The sequence below is a fragment of the Cnephaeus nilssonii genome (genome assembly GCF_951640355.1).
Source record: "Cnephaeus nilssonii genome assembly, chromosome: 4".
NCBI classification, from domain to species: Eukaryota; Metazoa; Chordata; class Mammalia; order Chiroptera; family Vespertilionidae; genus Cnephaeus; species Cnephaeus nilssonii.
The window spans coordinates 15,385,672-15,409,347 of NC_137075.1; the positions used below are offsets into that span (position 1 = coordinate 15,385,672).

The 23,676-nt window shown below is 42.7% G+C and overlaps 1 protein-coding gene and 1 pseudogene across 3 annotated transcripts in view; both read right to left on the reverse strand.

The window, feature by feature from the left end:
* Positions 1–23,676, reverse strand: part of MPP7 (MAGUK p55 scaffold protein 7) — a 351,927-nt gene that overhangs the window by 286,125 nt on the left and 42,126 nt on the right. The gene's annotated exons all lie outside the window — the stretch shown is intronic.
* On the reverse strand, positions 15,363–15,900 carry LOC307097527 (WASH complex subunit 3-like; annotated as a pseudogene). Its single transcript has one exon. The product of its transcript is annotated as a WASH complex subunit 3-like (transcript).

Consider the following 23,676-nt stretch of genomic DNA (forward strand, 5'->3'; position numbering starts at 1 on the left):
TATAATATTGAGGTAATATGCAAATTGACCATCACTCCAGCACACAAGATGGCCGCCCCCATGTGGTCAAAGATGGCCACCCCCATGTGGACACAAGATGGCCGCCACAAGATGGCCAGCAGGGGAAGGCAGTTAGGGGTGATAGGGCCGGCAGAGGAGGGCAGTTGGGGGCAACCAGGCCAGCAGGGGAGAGCTGTTGGGGGTGACCAGGCCAGCAGGGGAGGACAGTTGGGGGGGACCAGGCCTGCAGAGGAGAGCAGTTGAGGGTGACCAGGCCGGCAGGGGAGTGCAGTTGGGGGGGACCAGGCCAGCAGGGGAGGGCAGTTAGGGGCAATCAGGCTGGCAGGGGAGCACTTAGGTGTCAATCAGGCTGGCAGGGGAGTGGTTAGGGGGTGATCAGGCTGGTAGGCAGAAGTGGTTAGGGGCAACCAGGCAGGCAGGCAGGTGAGCAGTTGGGAGCCAGCAGTCCTGGGTTGTGAGAGGGGTCCCAGATTGGAGAGGGTACAGGCTGGGCAGAGGGACACACCCCCTCCTTGCACAAATTTTGTGCACCGGGCCTCTAGTTTAATTATAATAGTTACCAAAAGTATAGCCCTTTAGTAATAAAGCCACTAACAGAATGAAACTAGAAATCACACGAAAAAGAAGGAAAACTGAAAATCCACAAATACATGGAAATTAAACAACATACTGTGAAACAACTAATAAGCCAAAAATGAAATCAATGAAACTGAAAAAATATATATCAAATCTTATGGAATGCAGTGAAACAATGTTAAGAGGGAACACTTACATTAAAAAAGAAGGAAGGTCTATGCCCAGCCGGTTTGGCTCAGTGGGTAGAGCATTGACCTGCAGACCAAAGAATCCTGGGTTTTATTCTAGTCAAGGGCACGTACCTTGTTTGCAGGCTCCTCCCCGGCCCAGACCCTGGTCAGGGCTCATGCAGGAGGCAACCAATTGATATGTTTCTTTCACATTGATATTTCTCTCTCTTTCCCACTCTTTCTAAAAATCAATGAAAAAATATCCTCAGGTGATGATTAATAAGTAATAAATAAATAAAAGTTTTTTTAAAAAAGAAAAGTCTAAAATCAATAGCTCAACTTTATAACTTGATTAAATGGAAGGGAACAAAGTTAGAAGAGGAAGGTTATACAGTCAAACGTCCTTTCTGGAACTTCTCCCATCTCAAACAATTTGGTTCTCAATCAAGTTTTTCACAGGAAAAAATGTCCTGGTTGTCAACCAAAACTTCAGTTTTTGACCAAACTTTCATGCTGATCCATCAGCTTGACAAAAAGCATCTCTCAGGCAACAAACAAAGGAGAAAATCCTTTTGTTGCTGGCTGAAATCAATGATTAGTACAATTTTAAAACATATAGAGAGCGAGAGAGAAACCAAGATGGTGGCCTAGGTAAACACCTGAATTGCTGCCTCGCACAACAATTTCAAAACTACAACTAAAAGACAAAACGGACATCATCCAGAACCACAGGAAGGCTGGCTGAGTGGAAACTCTACAACTAGAAGGAAAGAGCAAAGCACACTGAGACTTAGAGGAGCAGCGGAAGTAAAGGCAGAGGTACTGAGGCACGCGCGTGCGGAGAGGGCTGGCAACTGAGTACACGGCTGGATTTTCCAAGTGGGAGGGAGACAAAAGCTCCTGACTGCTCTGAACTCCAGTTCTGGGCGAGACCCTGGGGACCCAGACTCATACAGGGAGAAACTGGACTGTCTAGCAGCGGGCGAAACTCAAGGGCGGTTTTCTCTCAGATGTGCTTGCAGCGATTACCGAGAGACACTGAGACCCAGGGGCCTCTTAGGGCAGGGCTGACGGGAAGCCATTGCTGTTTGCTCCGCCCTGAGATCCCGCCCCACAAAGCCATTGCTGTTTGCTCCGCCCTGAGACTCCGCCCCATCCAAGCTGTGCGCAGAGGCTTTTGCATATGAATGGCCTGGTCCTTTGAATTCTAAACTTACCTAACAAACTGCAGCTGAGTCAGTGAGACCCAGAACATCCAAAAGAAGGCCCAAGACCCCATAGCAGCTTGCATTGCTTCACAGCTGGGCCTCATCTGGGCACCTCCAAAACCCAAACAATGAAGAGGAATCTGCAGATCTCTCCGTAGATCCTGCTGGGTGGCCTCAGGAAGAGGCTAAATTAGCACCTCCTTGGAGATCCAAGAGCCAGTGTACTCAGGGGTCAGAGTGGGACCATGCAGATTACAACTCCTCAGATCCATAAGGGAGGGAGACACTCAGGGGGCAGACTAAGTGAGCACCAAAGCCCCATTGAAGCAAGTCTTGTCTCATAAGGGTGTCTCCAGCACAGAAGTTCTCCCATCATAGACAAAGCTGATCCCCACAGGCAATTGGCCTGAAGGTCAATTCCTCCCAGTAATACCAACAACAATCAAGGCTTAACTACAACAAGACTGTGCACACAGCCCACAAAGGGGTGCACCAAGAGTGTCCACCTCAGGTAACTGGGGAGGCTGAGCCACTGGGCCCTAGAGGACACCTAGCACACAAAGCCTCTCTATCAACTCAGGGAAGCAGGCAAAATGCAGAGACAAAGAAACCGGTCACAAATGAAAGAAATGGAGGAAAGCAAAAGACTGGATATAGAGTTCAAAACCCGGTTATAAGGTTTTTCAAGAATTTTCTAGAAACCACCAATAAATTTAGTGAGACCCTCGAGGATATGAAAAAGGAACAACTAGAAATTAAGCATACACTGACTGAAATAAAATATAATATACATAGATCCAACAGCAGACTAGAGCAGTGATGGCGAACCTATGACACGCGTGTCAGCACTGACACGCATAGCCATTTCTGATGACACGAGGATGAAACATTTGCTGCTCCTGAGGATGAAACATTTGCAAAATAATGTTTTTTCCTCAATGTGACACACTACCCGAGTTATGCTCAGTTTTTTGGCGAAGTTTGACACACCAAGCTCAAAAGGTTGCCCATCACTGGACTAGAGGATCGCAAGAATCAAGTCAAAGATTTGAATTACAAAGAAGCAAAAAACACCCAACCGGAAAAGCAAAAAGAAAAAAGAATCCAAAAATATGAAGATAGTGTAAGGAGCCTCTGGGACAACTTCAAGCGTACCAACATCTGAATTATGGGGGTGCCAGAAGAAGAGAGAGAGCAAGATATTGAAAACCTATTTGAAGAAATAATGACAAAAAACTTCCCCCACCTGGTGAAAGAAATAGACTTACAAGTCCAGGAAGTGCAGAGAACTCCAAACAAAAGGAATCCAAAGAGGACCACACCAAGACACATCATAAGTAAAATGCCAAGAGCAAAAGACAAAGAGAGAATATTAAAAGCAGCAAGAGAAAAACAGTTAGTTACCTACAAGGGAGCTCCATACGATTGTTAGCTGATTTCTCAACAGAAACTATGCAGGCCAAACGGGAATGGCAAGAAATATTCAAAGTAATGAATAGCAAGAGCCTATAACCAAGATTACTCTACCCAGCAAAGCTATCATTCAGAATTGAAGGTCGATAAAGAGCTTCACAGACAAGAAAAAGCTAAAGGAGTTCATCACCACCAAACCAGTATTATATGAAATGCTGAAAGGTATTCTTTAAGAAGAAGAAAAAGGTAAAGATAAAAATTATGAACAACAAATACATATCTACCAACAAGTGAATCTAAAAATCAAGTGAATAAAAAATCTGATTAACAGAATAAACTGGTGAATATAATAGAATCAGGGGCATAGAAAGGGAGTGCACTGACAAATCTCGGGGTGAAAGGGGTGAGGGGGGTGCGGGAAGAGACTGGACAAAAATCGTACACCTATGGATGAGGACAGTGGGGGGTAGGGGGTAAGGGCAGAGGGTGGGGTGGAAACCGGGTGGAGGGGAACTATGGGGGGAAAAAGAGGAACAATTGTAATAATCTGAACAATAAAGATTTATTTAAAAAAAATAAAAAACCACCCCCAAAAATAAAAAAAAATTGGCCAAATGTTGATAGTTGTTAAAGCCAGGTGTTCATTATATACATATTATCTGTTATTGCTACTTCTGTATATATTTGAAATTTTTCATAATAAAAAAGACTTTGTAAATTTCTAAAATAAATAAATAAATAAATAAAAATAAAACATATAGAGACCATCAAGAGTGCTAATATTGCTAAGGATATGAAAGTGCCCACAAAATAACAATCACAGGCAATTGAATAGGTAGAAAAACTGTTTGTTGATTGGATAAACAAAAAGCAGTTAGCTGAAAAGCAGTTCACCAGTGATAGCATTTAGGAGGCAGTGGTATATTAAAAATTCATTTAAGGTTTGATAAATTTAAGAAGTGTTTATTTATAGATTAAACAGTACATTAGACATGTACTGTATATAAGCAAGGTTTAAACAGGGAATCATTTGGGGACAGGGAATAGATTAATTGAATTTACATTATTTCTAGTGGGGAAAAATGATTCAGTTTTCAAACAAATTGCTTCTCAAAACCTTCCAGATTGAATTAAATTTGAGAACCGAGGTTCCACTGTAATAAAGATTAGAGCAGACATAAACAAAATATAGAATTTAAAAAGAAATAATAAAACTAAAAGTTGTTTTTTTCCAAAAGATCAACACAATTGACAAACCCTTAGAAAAAAAGGATAGAATATTCAAATAACTACAATTAAAAGTAAAGAAAAGACAGTACCCGATGCCACAGAAATGACAAGGATTACAACAAACTACCAACAAGTCGGACAACCTAGAATAAATGGAGAAATTCCCAGAAACATACCTACCAAGACTAAACCATGACAAAATTTAAAAATCTAAAAAGATCTAAAATGAATAAGGAGATAAAACAGTAATCAAAAATCTCCCAGCAAAGAAAAGCCTAGGACCAGATGACTTCACTGGAGAATTCTACTTAACATTTTTTTTTCTACTTAACATTTAAAGAATTAACACCAAGCCTCCTTCAAATCTTCCCCACAACTGAAGAGGAGGGAACACTGCCAAGCTCCTTCTGAGGCCAACATTACCATGAGACCAAAGCTAAACAAAAACACTAAAACTACAGACTGATATTCCTAATAAATAGTAAATTAAAAATCCGAAAAAAATACTATCAAACCAAATTCAACAGCACATTAAAAGGATTATATACCATTACCAAGTGGGCTTTATCCCAGGAATGCAAGGATGATTCAACATGAAAATCAATCAATGTGATAAACCACGTTATGTGAATGAAGAACAATATGATCATCTCAATTCACATAGAAAAGGCATTTGACTAAATGTAATACCTTTCATGATTATAACACTCAATAAACTAGGAATAGAAGGAAACTACTGAACATAATAAAGCCATATAGAAGCCAACTTTAAGTTACTTCGTATTCACGCATTCTTTTTCTTTCTTCATTGATTTTGAGAAAGGGAGGGAGAGAGAAACAAAAACATCGATGTGAGAGAGAAACATTGATCGGTTGCCTCCTGTACATGCCCTGACTGGAGATGGAACCCACAACCTGGCTACGTGCCCAAAATCAAACCTGCCACCTTTTTTAGTGTACGGGAGGATGCTCAACCACCTGACCCACACTGGCCAGGGCTGTGTTCATACATTCTTGAAAGGAGACAGACCCAAACAAGAAATGGCAAATGATGCAAACCCTATACAGATCAACACAACTCCAGTGGTTCAGTTTTCATGGGTCTTTCCCCAAATGGCATCTTAATCGAGTTTCTTGGCCTCCCTTCACACATACATACCCTGCCTTCACTTAATGTTTCTTCTTAATGCTTATCACAATCTAATATGCTACATATATTTCACTTATCTTGTGGAGTGTCTTTCCTACTAGAATATAAGATACACAATGGCAGGGAATTTGTGTTGCTCACTGTTGAATTTCTAGTGTCTTAGAATAGCGTTTGCCATAATAACAAGTGGCTCCATAAGTACTTGTTGAATGAATGAATGAACACTGGAATCTCCACTAATTTCAGCTATGATAATATTATCCTCCCAAAGAAGGAAGAGTTACTAATCTCATCCTATCTAATAATAGACAAATATGCAAATTGACCATACCTCCGACACACCCACAAGCCACGCCCACAAGCCATGCCCACCATCCAATCAGAGCAAGTATGCAAATTAACCCAAACCAAGATGGCTACAGCCACAGAGAGCAAGGTTTCCCAGGTAACAGAGCAAGCCAAGCTTTCTGCCTGTCCTTGCCAGGCCTAAGCCTCCACTCAAGCTACAAAGTTTCAATTATAGAAGGTAAACAAATTCAAACAAATGGCAGCAGAATGGAGCTTGAGAGAGCAGGCCAGGGTTGCCACCGGCAACAGGGGAAGCAAAGCTTTCCGCACACCCTGGCCGGGCCCACCCACTTAAGGCAACAAAGTTTCAATTATAACCCCAACAGAAATGGCTGCCGGAGCCCCAGGATTGGCTCTGCTCCAGGCTACAAAGTTTCAATTGTAGAAGGAAAATAAATTCCAGATACCAGGGCCTCCACTTGGGTTGCCAGGGGGCGTGGCCAGCCTGCAAACCACCACAGGCCCCTCGCTCAGGCCACCCCACACCCCAAGGGAACCCCCACCTGATCCGAGACACCCTTCAGGGCAAACCAGCTGGCCCCCACCCCTGTACCAGGCCTCTATCCTATCTAATAAAAGAGTAATATGCAGATTGATCATCACTGCAACACACAATATAGCTGCCCCCATGTGGTCAAAGATCCTGCCCCCATGTGGACACAGATGGCCACTACAAGATGGCCAGCAGGAGAGGGCAGTTGGGAGGCACCCGGCCTGCAAGGGAGGGCAGTTGAGAGGGACCAAGCCTGCAAGGGAGGGCAGTTGGAGGTGATCAACCCTGCAGGAGAGGGCAGTTAGGGGTGACCAGGCCGGCAGAGGAGGGAAGTTGGGGGCAAACAGGCTGGCAGCAGAGTGGTTAGGGGGTGATCAGGCTGGCAGGCAGAAGTGGTTAGGCAATCAGGAAAGGCAGGCAGGCAAGCAGTTGGGAGCCAGCAGTCCTGGATTGTGAGAGGGATGTCCCATATTGGAGAGGGTACAGGCTGGGCTGAGGGACAACCCCCCTCCGTGCACGAATTTCATGCACCGGGCCTCTAGTTGATCATAACGTAAAATACTTATTAGATCAAAGGTATAGTAAGGAAATTCCCTACTAAATAAAGATATTAAAAGGTGAGCATTCTATGCCCTAGTGCCCTTTGGCATTTCCAGCTTCAGGCTCTCCCCACCACTACCCTTCATCCCCCTGGTAAGTACACCCTACTAGTGCCAGTTGGCTTGCTGATGCTCACTCTCTCCATGAGCCACGGGGTGAATCACACTGGTGCTGGTTGCACAGCTGCTTTCTCACACTAACTTCTGCCAGTCTGGGCCTTTGGCATGACCCAAGGGCCTGGCCCCTCTTCCTCCTTTTGGGAGAAGGCTGGTCAGCTCCTCTGTAATTACCCTTCTCTCCGTGGAGAAGCCTGGCGGTCCACTACCTCAGACAAGAACACTACAGGCAGTCCTAGGGTTAGTCAGACTCAACGCACGCCGTTGTGTGGTTACATCGCCATCTCCCATTTACAGTATTTATAAAAAAAAAAAAAAATTCGCCCTGGTCGGGTTGGCTCAGTGGATAGAGTGTCGGCCTGAGGACTGAAGGGTCCCAGGTTCGATTCTGGCCGGGAGCAGATGCCTGAGTTGTGGGCTCAATCCCCGGTAGGGAGTGTGCAGGAGGCGGCCGATCGGTGGTTCTCTCTAATCATTGATGTTTCTGTCTCTCTCTCCTTCTCCCTTCCTCTCTGGAATCAATAAATATATATATTTTTTAAAAGTTCCATCATTTCAATGTATGTACATACCGTATTTTCTGGCATATAAGATGACTTTTTAACCCAGGAAAATCTTCTATACGCCCAGTCATCTTATACGCCGGAAAATACGGTATGTGCTTTATGTTTTTTATTACTTATTTACCACAAGTAAAGGTCAGGAATTGTTATCTTTCTTCTAATTTTTTCTTACTGTTTCACTTCATTACTGCTCTGTATGTGCTCCATGTGAGTGACATAGGTGCTTATGTAAGTGGGTTCCGACTTATGGCGAAAATTGCATTATGTCTCGCAGTAGGAACGGATCTCCAAGGAGACCCGAGGACCTACTGTATTCTCTTTAACCATTGTGTGCATTTGACATTTTTTTCTGATTATAAATGTTTTTTAAATTTTTTAAAGTTTATATTTAAAATGTAATAGCATTTACCATATATCCATCTCTGAAACTCTTGGGACAGGAGAAAAACACTATATAATCACAAATTACTAGCAGTAAACCAAGAATCTGTGCCAATGTGGATCCTCTTATTGGCTATAAAATAACCCATTATCTTTAATCCCAAAACCTAACTTTGCTAATTTTATCTCCTGGAACATCTCTCCCCTGAAATCCTTATTTTGGAGAGATGCTTGCTGAAGTAATTAGAGATGCAGAGTAATGATATCTGCAACTTACTCTAAAATGCTTCATAGGTAGGTAGATATATATATCCTATCTAATAAAAGAGTAATATGCAAATTAACCATCACTCCGCTACACCCACAAGCCACGTCCACCAGCCACGCCCACCAGTCAATCAGAGCGAGTATGCAAATTAACCCAACCAAGATGGCTGCAGCCACAGAGAGCAGGAGGGAGGCTTGGGTTTCCCTGGCAATGGAGGAAGCCAAGCTTTCCACACACCCTGGCGGGCCCAGGCCTCCACTCAAGGCTACAAAGTTTCAATGATAGAAGGTAAATAAATTCTAACAGAAATGGCAGCAGCCACAGAGCTGGAAGAGCAGGAGGCTAGGGTTGCCCCAGGCGATGGACGAAGCCAAGCTTTCCACACACGCTAGCCAGCCCAGGCCTCCGCTTAAGGCTACAAAGTTTCAATTATAGAAGATGCATAAGTCCCAACAGAAATGGCTGCCGCCACGGAGCAAGCAGAAGGCTTGGCTCTGCTCCAGGCTACAAAGTTTCAATTATAGAAGATAAATAAATCCCAGATACCAGGGTCTCCGCTTGGGTCGCCAGGGGGCATGGCCGGCCTGCAAACCACCACAGGCCCCTCGCCCAGGCAGCCCCACACCCCAAGGGAACCCCACCCTGATCTGGGACACCCTTCAGGGCAAACCAGCTGGCCCCCACCTGTGCACCAGGCCTCTATCCTATCTAATAAAAGAGTAATATGCAGATTGACCATCACTTCAACACACAAGATGGCTGCCCCCATGTGGTCAAAGGTCCTGCCCCCATGCGGACACAAGATGGCCAGCAGGGGAGGGCAGTTGGGAGGGACCAGGCCTGCAAGGGAGGGCAGTTAGGAGCGATCAGGCAAGCAGGGGAGGGCAGTTGGGAGGCATCAGGCCTGCAAGGGAGGACAGTTGAGAGGGACCAGGCCTGCAAGGAAGGGCAGTTGGGGGCAATCAACCCTGCAGGGGAGGGCAGTTAGGGGTGACCAGGCCGGCAGAGGAGGGCAGTTGGGGGCAAACAGGCTGGCAGGGGAGCAGTTAGACATCAATCAGGCTGGCATGGGAGTGGTTAGGGGGTGATCAGGCTGGCAGGCAGAAGCGGTTAGGGGCAATCAGGAAGGCAGGCAGGCGAGCAGTTGGGAGCCAGCAGTCCTGGATTGTGAGAGAGATGTCCGACTGCCTGTTTAGGCCCGATCCCACTGGGATCGGGTCTTAACAGGCAGTTGGACATCCCTCAAAAGGTCCCAGATTGGAGAGGGTACAGGCTGGGCTGAGGGACACCTCCCCTGTGCACGAATTTCATGCACCGGGCCTCTAGTATATATGTGTGTGTGTGTAGATAGAGAGATAGATAGATAGATAGCACATATGGCAAAATGTTACCAATTGTTGTAACTAAGGTGGGCATATATGGTTCATTGTACTACTCTATTTATTTGAAAATTTTTGTGGCAAGTTTTTGGAAAAGAACTTCCATGTCTCCCAGTCCCTCCTACCTCAGAGCTTTGTGTCTCTTTGGGATCCTCATCAACCACCCGGCAAATGCAATGACCATCAAATTGGTCTGTTCCTACCTCCAACCCCTCCTACACACTGCTACCAGCATCCTCTTTCTAAGCTACTTAAATGACCACATTACTATTTTAAATCCTATATAATAAAAGCCTAATACGCTAAGTGTCCAGTCGACCAGTCGGCCGTTCGGCCATTCAACCAATCAAAGCGTAATATGCTACTGATATGCTAAGGATGCTCAACCACTCGCCATGACATGCACTGACCATCGGGGGCAGACGCTCCGACCAGTAGGTTAGCTTGCTGCTGGGGTCCAGCTCCGATCGTGCATCAGTGGGGTCCCGCGGCCTGGCCTGGCCTGCGCCCTCTTGCAATCCGGGACCCCTCAGGGGATGTCGGAGAGCCGGTTTCAGCCCGATCCCACAGGCCAGGCTGAGGGACCCCACTAGTGCATGAATTCGTGCACCGGGCCTGTAGTAAAGCTATAAAAGATGATTCAGCACTCTCATGATAAAGTAAAAATTCCTTAAAATCACTCATGCCCTCTATCCTCTCCACTTATTTTTTTTTTTAATTTTTAAATTGATTTTAGAGAGAGGAGAGGGGAGGGGAGACATCAATGTGAGAGTGAAACATCAACTGGTTGCCTCCCAAATGTGCTCCAACTGGGGATTGAATCCACAACGTGGGTATGTGCCCTGACCAGGAATCAAGCCCGAGGTGTTCAGTGTATGGCATAACTGAGCCACGCAGGCCAGGGCACCTCTCCAGTGTCTTTCATGGCAAAAATCACACCAACAATGTCCCTCAAATTTTCTATAAAACTTCCTGCAAAGCCCCGAAACACCGTTATTTCATGCCTCTGTGTATTTGCTCACTCTAGTTCCTCTGCCTGCTTCCAATATGGGTTGAAGCGCATGTCTGTCATCCCACTGCCTAATGAGAAGTACAAGCAAACAGGACCATCACGTGAATAACAAGAAAGCCTCAGTTGTGCATTGATACAGTCTTATTCATACCTGGATATTACTTTTCAGCAATTCCTTTCCAAATCAGTAGAGGGTGCCATAATTTCATTTCAAAAGGGGAAATTAAAGTCATGCTAACAAACGCAATTTTCAACTTCAGTTGGAAATGTTAAAAGCTCTAAAAAACTCTTCCCCCAGCTTTGAAATATAACTGATATTTATCACTGTGGAAGTTTAAAATGCATAGTGTAATGGTTTGACTTATATATATTGTGAAATGATTACTGCTATAAAATCAGTCCATCATCTCATATTGATACAAAAAGAGAAAGCAAAAAAAAATAAAATTTATACAGTTAACTGTAGTCATCATGTTATATAGTACTGATGTATCCTTTAACTGGAAGTTTATATCTTATGACCTTACCCTTACTCCACTCCCCCCACTCTGTATCATATCTAGTCTCCTTTTTTATGAGTTTGGGTTTATTTTTTTCTTCTAATAAATAATGAATTTCAAAATGAAAATAAACACCCATTACTACTTAAACAAGATTTTTTAATTAAAAAAAAAAAAAAACAGCTCTAGCCAGTTTAACTCAGTGGATAGAGCATTGGCCTGCAGACCGAAGGGTCCCGGGTTCGATTCCGGTCAAGGGCAAAAATCTAGGTTGCAGGCTCCTTCCCAGCCTGGGCCCTGGTCGGGGCTCATGCAAGAAGCAACTAATCGATGTGTCCCTCTCACATAGATATTTCTCTCTGTCTTTCTATCTCTCTTCCACTATCTCTGAAAATCAATGAAAAAATATCCTCGGGTGAGGATTAAAAAAAGAAAAAGAAACCACATGACCATACACCTTAAATTCTAAATGTGGTTATATCATTTGAACCAACGATTTAACTTGTAGGAATTTACCCTAAAAAAATAACCAAACAAGTATGCAACAATGGATCAATTTAAATAAAATATATTGGAAAGTGGTTGAAGTTTTGTTTTTTGTTGTTATTATTTGTTGTTTTTAATCCTCACCCGAGGATGTGGGTGTTTTTTTTCACTAACCAGAGAGAGAGAGAGAGAGAGAAAACATTGATGTGACAGAGAAACAACAATCAAACCAGAGACCCTCCAGTCCAGGGGATGATGCTCTAACCGCTGAACCACACAGGCCAGGGCAATTAAAGTTTTTAATGACAGTATCTTCATTGGAGAGTTACTACTTCACTCACAATATCAACATGGAACGGACTCTAATGCACAGCTATTTTATATTTATTTCAGAGAGGAAGGGAGAGGAGAGAGAGAGATAGAAACATCAATGATGAGACAAAATCATTGATTGGCTGCCTCCTGCACACCTACTGGGGATCGAGCCCACAACCCGGCATGTGCCCCAACTGGGAACTGTGACCTCTTGGTTCATAGTTCGACACTCAACCACTGAGCCATGCTTGCTGAGTTTCACAGCTGTTTTGACTTCAATATATCTACACCAATATGCGCAGGCTCTATCCCCACCACCTATTTATTCAAACTTTTGCATTTATTTAACTTTTGGTCTTCTGGTCTATACTTTCCTAAGCTAGTTCCTAGTCCATTTTTAGTTTTGTTTTACAATTCCAGAAAGGTACTGACCACTAACAGTGACCACATCTTAAACAAGAGAGTAGAGCTCAAAATTTCTGGCACTTTCAAAATTAACCTCTACCTTTTGTGACTTAAGTTATATATTGCTTAAAGTTATCAAATAATTATCAAACTATTATGATCTTCACAGTTCTATACCAGGAAATTCCAAAGTATAATCATATTTAGATTTGATCATCTGAAAATCAATTCCAGTTCCATAATTCTGAATCTATGCGACCAGACTTTATCCTGTGGTTTTACTCAGAGACTCAAGTAAAATAGGGCCGGTCACACTCCAAGTATTCTGAAGCAGGGCATTCCCTGCATAAACTGTAATTACTGTGAGATCTCATCCTTATCTGTAAGGAAGAGAGATGAGACTGAAAAACAACGGAACTACCAGGGGACTTAAAAATTTAGTAAGCTTTCTGTGAGATATTAAAAATCAGATATTATTCAAGCCTGGGTCATACAACTAGGAAGCTGGCCTCAACTCTCATGCTTTTAGTCTTCCCATCAAGGTCTTCCATTTTCTAGTCAATGTGCTCTCAGCCACTGTTTTCTTCAATGTGTAAAAATGCAAGAAATACATGTCTACATCCAATCTCAAACGAAAGCATTAAAAGATGATTTTTTTCCCAAGTTGACAAAAGCATCTCTTAATAGAGGAAACTTAATGGACACTTAGGACTAATTGAAATTTGAACCTATTTAGGTAACATTAAAAGTGAATAATCTGACCATAAAAGCGCCATTTCTAACATACATATCCATGTCGGGGTGAAACTCCCACTCACCTAACAGCTGCAAATTCATTCTGTGTTTCCTTTAAAAAAGCCTCTTCTCATTTGCATTTCTTTAAATATTTTAATGATTTCTTTATTTTTGGTAAAAGAAAAGCTGGGAAGGGTGAATGTCCTGAACTGCTGAGTGGAGCTACCAGCCAAAAATGGACTGGGGAGTTTAAGAGTAGGATTTTATAGCTTTAAGGGGAAAGCTCGTGAGATTATCCAGTAAAATGTAAAAGAGAAAAAGAGCCTATAAAAGACAAGGACCCTGACTTCTCTGAAGCCTAAACTATTGGGCCAGACTTGAGTGCTGGGTTAATCAGAAAGAGGAACAATAATAAATCTGTGCAAGTTACACAAAGTGAACTAAGTAATTTTGCCTATTTGACTGTTCCAGGCATCATCTCCCCATTATTAAAAAGAGATAGTTTTGCTGTGTCCACTCTTAGTGAATTATCTTCAATTGTATTGTAATCTCCTTGGATTAAGAAAATGTGACAATGTCTCAAATTCTTTTTACTCTTGAGAACATTTCTAGAACCAGCCAAGATGCCTCAGGTAAATCATCGCTATACAAATTCTGAAAACCTTGCTAAATGTATCTAAGGCTCAAGGGCTGTATTTCTTTGCCTTAATCCCTGAAGAGTAAATTGCTATGGAAAGGAAAGAGGGAAGAAAAGAGCCCAATAAATTACCATTTGGAAAGCACCGAATTAGTGGCAAGGGATATTTAGGTGAGACAGGAATTGCCTAAAACCACTGGGCTTTTGTACTTTTTGGGGGGCATTGAGTTTGTTTTTTTAATAACATTTACTGGGATGACATTGATTCACAAAACCACACAGATTTCAAATGTACGACTCAACAAAACATCATCTGCACAGTTCATCGTGCGCCCATTGCTCCAAGAAATGTCCCTTTTTTTAAATCACTAACCTACTTCATATTGACTTTATATTAAATTATATTAAACTAGGGCCCAGTGCACGAATTCGTGCACCTTGAAAGGAACTGTGGGCCGCAAGGCTGCAGTGGGCACGGGGGGGGGGGGGGGGGTCTCGGCCCATCCTCCACGCCCCACCTGGCCCCTCCCGCTGCGGCCCGGTCCCATCTGCCCCGCTGCTGCCAGTCCCACGCGCTGACAGCACAGGTCCTGCTCGCACTCGCTGAGGGCGCAGAGCAATTGGGGCTGGCGCCGGCAGTGGGTATAAGTGGGGCCTGCACCGTCAGTGGGTGCAAGCCGGTGACTGCTGCCCCGATCACCCTTCAGGAGCAGGGGGAGGTGGAGAAGCCCTCAGGGGCGATCGGGACCAGCGCCGGGTGCCGGCAGTAGGTGCAAGTGGCAGCTCCAGCGCCGGCTGCAGGCGCGAGCAGGACGGACCAGCATGGGCAGTGGGTGCGAGCAGCGGCTCCAGCGCTGGCAGCGGGTGAAAGTGGGGCTGGCACCAGCAGCAGGTGCAAGCACCGGGCGGGACCGTGGCGTGCAGGAGCAAAGAATTTTCAGTAACCACCAGAGGCTCACCCCGATGACAGTGACCGCTGCCCCGCCTTGGTCTGCACCCCTGCTCACCTGCTCCACCATCCTGCCATAGCTGACGCCCGCCATGTTCCACGCACGCCCCCGGGTGGTCAGCATATGTCATAGCAACCGGTTGTTTGGTTGTTCAGTTGTTCTGCCATTCGGTCTATTTGTATATTAGGGTTTTATATATATAGAAGCTCAGTGCATCCCGGCAATAGTCCATCTTAATATTTGTAGACACTGCCAGGTTATAAATGCCTTTTTTATTTTTTAAACAAAGGAAGTTTGGTGGTGGATATTTGGCCATTTGATGTATTTATAACTAAGAGGTCAAGTTCAGGCTCTCTTACTGATAAAATGTAAATAAACACACAATTATATGTAATTGATATCAAAATTAGTCACTAAAAGAAGATTCGCCATCTGAACTTTCTTATTTTTTTTCACCTTCGCCACCAGGCACTGGAGATCTGGCCTTAAGAAGATCTGGGGCTAGTCCTTCTCATATCATTTTGTTTCTTACTATCATCACTGGAACACCCACTGGAACCATTTTGCGCTATCTGCCATACCTTGGATCGTTAGCTACAGTAAAAGATATTTTCTAATGTTATTTCACTTTCCTGTGGTCCAGAGTCTTGTACACTATTTGGCTGGGTTGCTCCGAAGCAGTTCAGAATGTGATTTCATTTGTGATACTGGTGACACAGGGTTACTTCAAATGTGACATCATCTAGGCCTGTGTTAGATGACAACTTTGCATCTAAACTATTGAGAGTTGTTTCCATTTGTTGGACACGAAGAGGAAGGTCTGCCAGTTTCTCCGCACAAACTGTAGAAAAGTGCCTGAGGAACCGTCCAGCATGCACCACGAACTAGTTTAGGACCACCACCATGCTTTTCTGTTGAAGAGCTGGCACCGAGGCCAGGTCCATGCCTAACCCATGTCCTCTCCATCTCCTCAGCTCTGGGCTTCTGTTCTTAAGTTCTAATTTTGCCAACCTATGGCAAATAACACTAATAAATCAGTACTGCATCATCTGAACTAATAAATTGATCTTGTTTAATTTGAAGGATTCTAAGACTTACTATACCCTAAATAGTAAATAAAAAGAAAGACTAGAAATAATTACTTAAAACCTACCCCACAGAATTATCCTGAGTAGGAATGATAAGTATTACATAAAACAGATTTATCAAAATGAGTACTTGGGCAGATTATCTTTCACGGAGTAATTCTGCTTTACACTGTAACGGGTCTCACAATCCCTGGGACAGGGATGTCTGAAACTGGCTCTCTTCCTCACCTCAGTGAAGTGCTGGCTTACGTCAAGGTGGCCTGCCCAATCACACCAACAACTTACTGACAACCTAAGGGAGAGCTGTTGAAATTATGCAACCACAAAAACATGCACAAAATGAAGGGGAAAGCCACAGAGGCCTCACATGTCATTGCTATGTAATGTGGATTTTAAAATGATGATAATAATAATCATGGGGGAATGTACGCCAACAAGAATTCACAATCAAATAGTAAACACGAATTTGTTGTAAAATGAAACTATGAATTACTGAATTTTTAGCATTTCCCCCTTTTATTCTCTAATGCTTTTATTTTGTGTGTATGTGTGGCTCCACTGGGAGAGGACTTTGGAAGCTTGCACCTGGCTTCCTCTGATTTTCCCCAGGAGCCTTTTTCTGTTGCTGATTCTGCTCTGTAGCCTTCACGATAATGAATCAGAGCTGTGAGTGCCATTGTATGTCAAGTGCTGTGAATCCTCCTGTGGAACCGCCAAACCTGCGGGGGGGGGGGGGGGGAGTGTCTTTGGGACCCCCAACATAGATATAAGCAAAATGATATCATGGATTTTAAGCTTAATCTGCAAAACCAGAGTATTCATTATTTATGGAGACACACATGTGATATTAAAATATAAAAACCTGCCCAGGAGTGATAAACAAGGTGATGGGGTTAGGGAGGTTCACCAGGCTCAACTGTAATACTTTATGCTCTTAAAGGAATAAAGCAAATATGGTGAAATATTAACATTTGATAGAGCTGAGTCATACCCCATGGTGGTCTCTTATCATGTTTGCTGTTTTTCTGGCAATTTTGTTTATTGTTGGAAGTACTGCAGATGTTCCCTTTTCTTCCCCCATTGATCCCTTCCACTCTGCTCCCACCCTCTATACCCAGGCCTTCACCACACTATTGTCTGTGACCATGAGTTATGCATATCCTATTTAATAAAAGAGTAATCTACAGATTGATCATCACTGCAACACACAATATAGCTGCCCCCATGTGGTCAAAGATCCTGCCCCCATGTGGACACAAGATGGCCACTACAAGATGGCCAGCAGGAGAGGGCAGTTGGGAGGCACCCGGCCTGCAAGGGAGGGCAGTTGGGAGGGACCAGGCCTGCAAGGGAGGGCAGTTGAGAGGGACCAGGCTTGCAAGGGAGGGCAGTTGGAGGTGATCAACCCTGCAGGAGAGGGCAGTTAGGGGTGACCAGGCTGCCAGAGGAGGGAAGTTGGGGGCAAACAGGCTGGCAGCGGAGTGGTTAGGGGGTGATCAGGCTGGCAGGCAGAAGCGGTTAGGGGCAATCAGGAAGGCAGGCAGGCAAGCAGTTGGGAGCCAGCAGTCCTGGATTGTGAGAGGGATGTCCGACTGCCCGTTTAGGCCCGATCCTGATCGGGCCTAAACGGGCAGTCGGACATCCCTCCAGGAGTCCCATATTGGAGAGGGTACAGGCTGGGCGGAGGGACAACCCCCCACCGTGCACGAATTTCGTGCACCGGGCCTCTAGTATACACATAAGTTCATTGGTTAATTACTTCCCCTCCCCCACCTTTCTCTGAGATTCATTAGTCTGTTGCATGCTTCCATGTCTCTGAATCTATTTTGCTCATCAGTTTACTTTGTTCATTGGCTTCCTCCTATAAGTGAGATCATGTGATACTTGTCTTTCTCTGACTGGCTTATTTTGCTTGACATAATATTCTTCAGGTCCCTCCATGCTGTCTCAAATGGTAAGAGAACCTTCTTTATTACCGCTGCATAGTATTTCATTGTGTAAGTGTACCACCAACTTCCACCATATACAAGGATAAAGTCAAAATGGATAACAGACTTAAATGTAAGTTGTGAAACCATAAAAATCCTAAAAGAGCTTGGCTGCAGTGGCTCGGTGGTTGAGCATCGAACTATGAACCAGGAGGTCATGGTTCAATTCCTGGTCAGGAAACATGTCCAGGTTGCAGGCTCGATGCCCATGAGGGATGTGCAGGAGGCAGCCGATCAATGATTCTCTCTCATCATTGATGTTTCCATCTCTCTCTCCCTCCCCCTTCCTCTCTGAAATCAATAAAAAAAAAATATTTAAAAAGAAAAAAAATCTAGAAGAAACCATAGGCAGCAAAGTCTCAGACATCTCTAGTAGCAAAATGTTTGCCGATACATCTCCTAGGGCAAGGGAAACAAAGGAAAAAATAAACGAATGAGACTATATCAAACTAAAAAAGCTTCTGCACACCAAAAGAAACCATCACCAAAATGAAAAAGATCCAGATGGTATGGCTTGGAGGTTGATCATCGACCCATGAACTGGAGGTCACAGTTCCATTCCTGGTCAGGGCACATGCCCAGGTTGTGGGCTTGATCCTCAGTAGGAGGCATGCAGGAAGCAGCCAATCAATGATTCTCTCTTATCATTGATGTTTCTCTCTCTCTCTCCCACTCTGAAATCTATAAAAATATATTGTTTAAAAGATGTGGGACATTTACACAATGGAATACTACGCAGCTGTAAAAAAAGGATCTCTAACCCTTATTCTCTATTTTTATTAATTTATTTTTAATACTAGAGGCCCGGTGCACGAAATTCGTGCACAGATAGGGTCCCTGCATCTGGCCTGTGATCAGGGCCAATCTTCCCTGGCTGCAGGCAGCCAGCCCCGCCCCCTGCCACTGCAGTCGCCCTCTGTGTGTGGGGCGACTAGCAGGGCTATTGGGGCCCTGGCGCCGCCCACGTCAGCCACCACCCGCCCCCAGTTCCCAGTTCCCCATCGGGCGATTGGAGCCTGCCGGCCAGGGGGAGGGACCGAGAGGTTGGCCATTCCCGCCTGCTCGCCAGTCCTGCCCCCTGCCGCCACCAGTCGCCCTCTGTGTGTGGGGCAACTGGTGGGACGATCAGGGCCCCTGTGGACGTGCCGCCACCCACCCCCGGTTCCCCATTCCCCATCGGGCAATCAGAGCCTGCCAGCCAGGGGGAAGGACCAAGAGGTTGGCCGACAGGCCCTGTACAGGCAATTGGGGCCTGTGGGCTGGGGACAGCTCCTGCGTTGAGCATCTGCACCCTGGTGGTCAGTGTGTATCATAGCCGACCGGTTGTTCCACCATCCGGTCAATTTGCATAGCATGCTTTTATATATATAGATTCTCTATTTTTATTAATTTACTTTTAATATTCCCTGAATTTTGGTATTCAGTCTAAAACTTTTTCATAGTGAAAGGTACTACAAAAAAAATGTACAGAAAAGAGACAGGAACGCTTTTTCTTTAATTCTACAAATGTATGATTGAAAAACTTTTTCCTAGTCAATTGTAAGAAAATTTAATCACACCCTCAATGGATCAGAGCATCCTGATCAGAGAAATACAAAGTGTTCTCGTATTTGTGGGTTAAAACAACTAGGAATATTTCTAGTGGTCATTAGCTATATCCAAAAAAAGTTTGTGGAGATGGACTAGGAGAGAATGAGAGAGAAGAGAGTAAATATCACACGCAAGTACAGGCATTTTACTTCTTTTAGGATAGTGAAATATCACTCTCTACAAATAATTTTGTGGAGTTCAAGGAAGACTCTGAAAATGCTGCTCTGTAGAGTCACACGAGGTGGATTTTCTTTGCTCTGACAATCAGAACAGTGTCTCACTAAAGTCAAAGGACACTAAATAGTGAAAAGGGAGATTTCATAATATAGAGCAATTTGGGGAAGAGCGTGTCTACATAGGGATGATATGAGGGCAATGGTGGCTCCCGTGGCAGGAAGGTGAGGTGCGCTAAGGGAGGGAGCTGAAGAGGAAAGGACAAATAGCTACCCTGAAATTCCCTCCAGGTAACAGACTCCTGCCGGTGCTTCAGCTAAATCATTAGGACTGCAGCAGGTCCTCCAATTACCTCTTTTCATTCAATATTTTGTTAAAACATTGATGAGATGTCCTGGGAACTTAACTCTTGTTTGTATCAATTAGCCTACTGTAAAGTTGGTTTCATCATACATCATTTCACTTAAAGTCACAGAATCTATGGAAGACATTAAGTGAGGACTTAACTGTACTTTCTTCCAATACCAAATGTCCATAGTTTTCCAAGCTTTTAGTTGTCTTTAAAAGAAAAGCCTACTATTCTTAGGATTATAACAAACAAATACACTACAAAGAAATATTCTTTAGCCAAGATTCAATTCCTAAGAATTTTCATTATAAACATAACTTATACATGTGTGCAAGTATAGGTGTACAAGAAAACTTACGAAGCATCACTGGTGAACAACAACAACAAAAAGTAATGGCCTAAAATGTAATGGTTTAAAAAAAATAACTGAAAAGTGAAAAAGGAAGGTGGGAAGGACTTTAGGATATAAAATGGGACTAAATTTTAGACTTTATTGTGTATTTTTTAAACTTCACAATTGAGTACTTATTCAAGTCTTACTAATTACTTATAATTAAAAGCAGAAAAATTATATGTACTATACTATATAGCAATTTTTTAAAACTCAATGACAACCACAACCCACAATTCCATCATGGATCTTAAAGCCTATTTAATCTATCATTGTACATCATTACTACATGTACAGGGCAGACAAAATTAGATTTACAGTTGTGAGTACATGAAACAGAGCTTATTCTTGTATTTTTATTATTATTATTATTATTATTATTATTATTAACCTACTTTTGTCCACCCCTGTATATAAATATCTGTGTGGCTTTTCCCTCCCTTAGACTATAAATTCCTTAAGAACAAAGATAAATAATAAATTATCTTCCACAATGCCTGGTGTAGAGATGCTCATTAAATGTATGCTAAGGAACTACTAGGTATACCGGTTAATAATGCGGATTTTTTTCAATAGATGGAGTTACACACATGTTGATATGTATGCTATTTTGTTGTATTGACAACAACTCTCAAAACTTCATGTGTCAAATTTTCTGAAGGTGTTAACATCATAGATATTTTTACACTAAAAATGTCGAATTTTGTGCCCAAAAAAAGAGCATTTGCAGAAAGTTATAATTCATTACTTTATTTTGAAGAAAAGTGCTGCTGAATTCTTCGGAAAGCTTATGTGAACATGCTACATCTCAAGATACTTGTGAACGCTGGTTTAAATGCTTTAAAAGTGATGATTTCGATGTGAAAGACAAAGAACGTCCAGGTCAACTGAAAAAGTTTGAAGACCAACAACTACAAGCATTATTGGATGAAGATGCATGTCAAACTCAAAAACAACTTGCAGAAAGATTAAATGTTGCTCAGCAAACAATTTCCGATCGTTTAAAAACAATGGGAAAGATTTTAAAGGAAGGAAAATGGGTGCCACATCAACTGAACGAAAGACAAATGGAAAACGGAAAAGTCATCAGTAAAATGTTGCTTCAACAGCACAAAAGAAAGTCTTTTTTGCATCGAATTGTGACTGGCGATGAAAAGTGGATTTATTTTGAGAATCCCAAATGCACAAAATCATGGGTTGATCCAGGTCAACCATCGACATCGACTGCAAGGCCAAATCACTTCGGAAAGAAGACAATGCTCTGCATTTGGTGGGATCAGGAAGGTGTGATGTATTATGAGCTTCTAAAACCAGGTGAAACCGTTAATACTGATCGCTACTGACAACAAATAATCAATTTGAACCACGCTTTGATCATGAAACAACCAGAATGTGCCAGAAGACACGGCAAAGTAATTTTGCTTCATGATGACGCACCAACCAGTTAAAGACACATTAAAAGATCTTGTCTGGGAAGTATTAACCCACCCACTGTATTCACCAGACCTTGCTCCTTCAGATTACCACTTGTTCCAATCGATGGCACACGCACTTTCTGAGCAGCACTTCAAAACGAAAACGTACAAAGAAGTGGAAAATTGGGTCTCTGAATGATTTGTCTCAAAACAAGGAAAGTTCTATTGGGACGGTACCCACAAATTACCTGGAAGATGGGGAAATGTGTAGCTAGTGATGGACATTACTTTGAATAAAGCACTTTTGATGTTTCTCTTGAAATTATCATGTTTTCTTTGATTACAAAATCTGCTATTATTAACCTGTACACCTACAAATACACACGTGACCTAAAGCAATATGGGTAACCATACCAGGCTAAAGTTGTATTTGGAAAATCTCTGAGCTAAATCAGCCTGACCAACAGAAAGGAAAAAGATGGATGATTCAAAAACTGTACACATTTTTACAAGTTCCACAATCCTTTGGAAGGTTCTAGGTTTCTAGATAAAATCTGTACCTCATCAAGACTGCCTATAGTAGGTTAAAAAACAAGTGATAACATGGGAGACTTGACTCCACAGTGTTAAAATTAAGTAAATACAGTTCAGGTTTCATGTCATGTCACAGATCAGAAATAATTTTTTTTAATCTGGTGCCTGGAAGGGAAGTCTGCACTTGGTGATAAAAACATCTGTTATATTTCCTTTTATATTCCGTAACCATAATCAGGAAACTGAAATACAAAGTATTAGGGAAGATAATAAAAACAGAATTTATATAAAACTCCCAAGGAAAATGTCAGATTTTTTTCATGAGAAACATACACTTGTTTCCATGACCATACATTTTTATATCAGGTATATGCTTGTAAAGAGTACATGCTGATCAAGATAAAGGATCTCTTCAACTTTCTGATGAACCCCCATCAACATTATACTTTGTTCACACAGGTAATAAAAAATTTAAGTCAGTTTTACAATCAATCAAAAGTTTTAATAGGATTTCCTATTTCCTATTCTTTCATTAATAAATGCATTTAGTGATAATGCAAATATGCTTTAAATCCAATCAAAGTTTTTTTTATATGAAGCCATTTAAAATATGTTCTCCAAATGCAAAACTATCAAGACAGTAGAAAGATCAGTGGGTGTAAGGAGTTAAGGGGGAAAAAGAAATGAGTAAGGAGAGCACAGATTTTTAGGGCAGTGAAACTACTTTCTCTGATACTAAAATAGTGGGTTCATGTCACTCTACATTTGTCCAAATCCATGGAAAATACAACACCAACAGTGAACCCTAATGTAAACTATACACTCTGGGTGATAATGATGTATCAATGCAGGTTCATCTATTGCAACAAGTGGGCCAATCTAATGGAGGAGGCTGTGCATGTGTGGAGCAGAGAGTATATGAGAAATCTCTGCACCTTCCACTCAGTTTTGCTGTAAATCTAAACTGCTCTAAAAATTAGAATTTTTCCCATTAAATTTTTTAAAATTTTTCCTTAAAACAGACATATGTTCTATTAGTCTTAACACATTGCGGACCAATAGCTTTATTGCTAGCTTTACCCAGTGGCCAGATGAGTTTCTACTGAACGAGTACAAAAAACGGTTTACATAAATGTTAAAGGCACACTTTAAAATTAAATAACCATTGCATTTTGAAGTTATTTATTACAT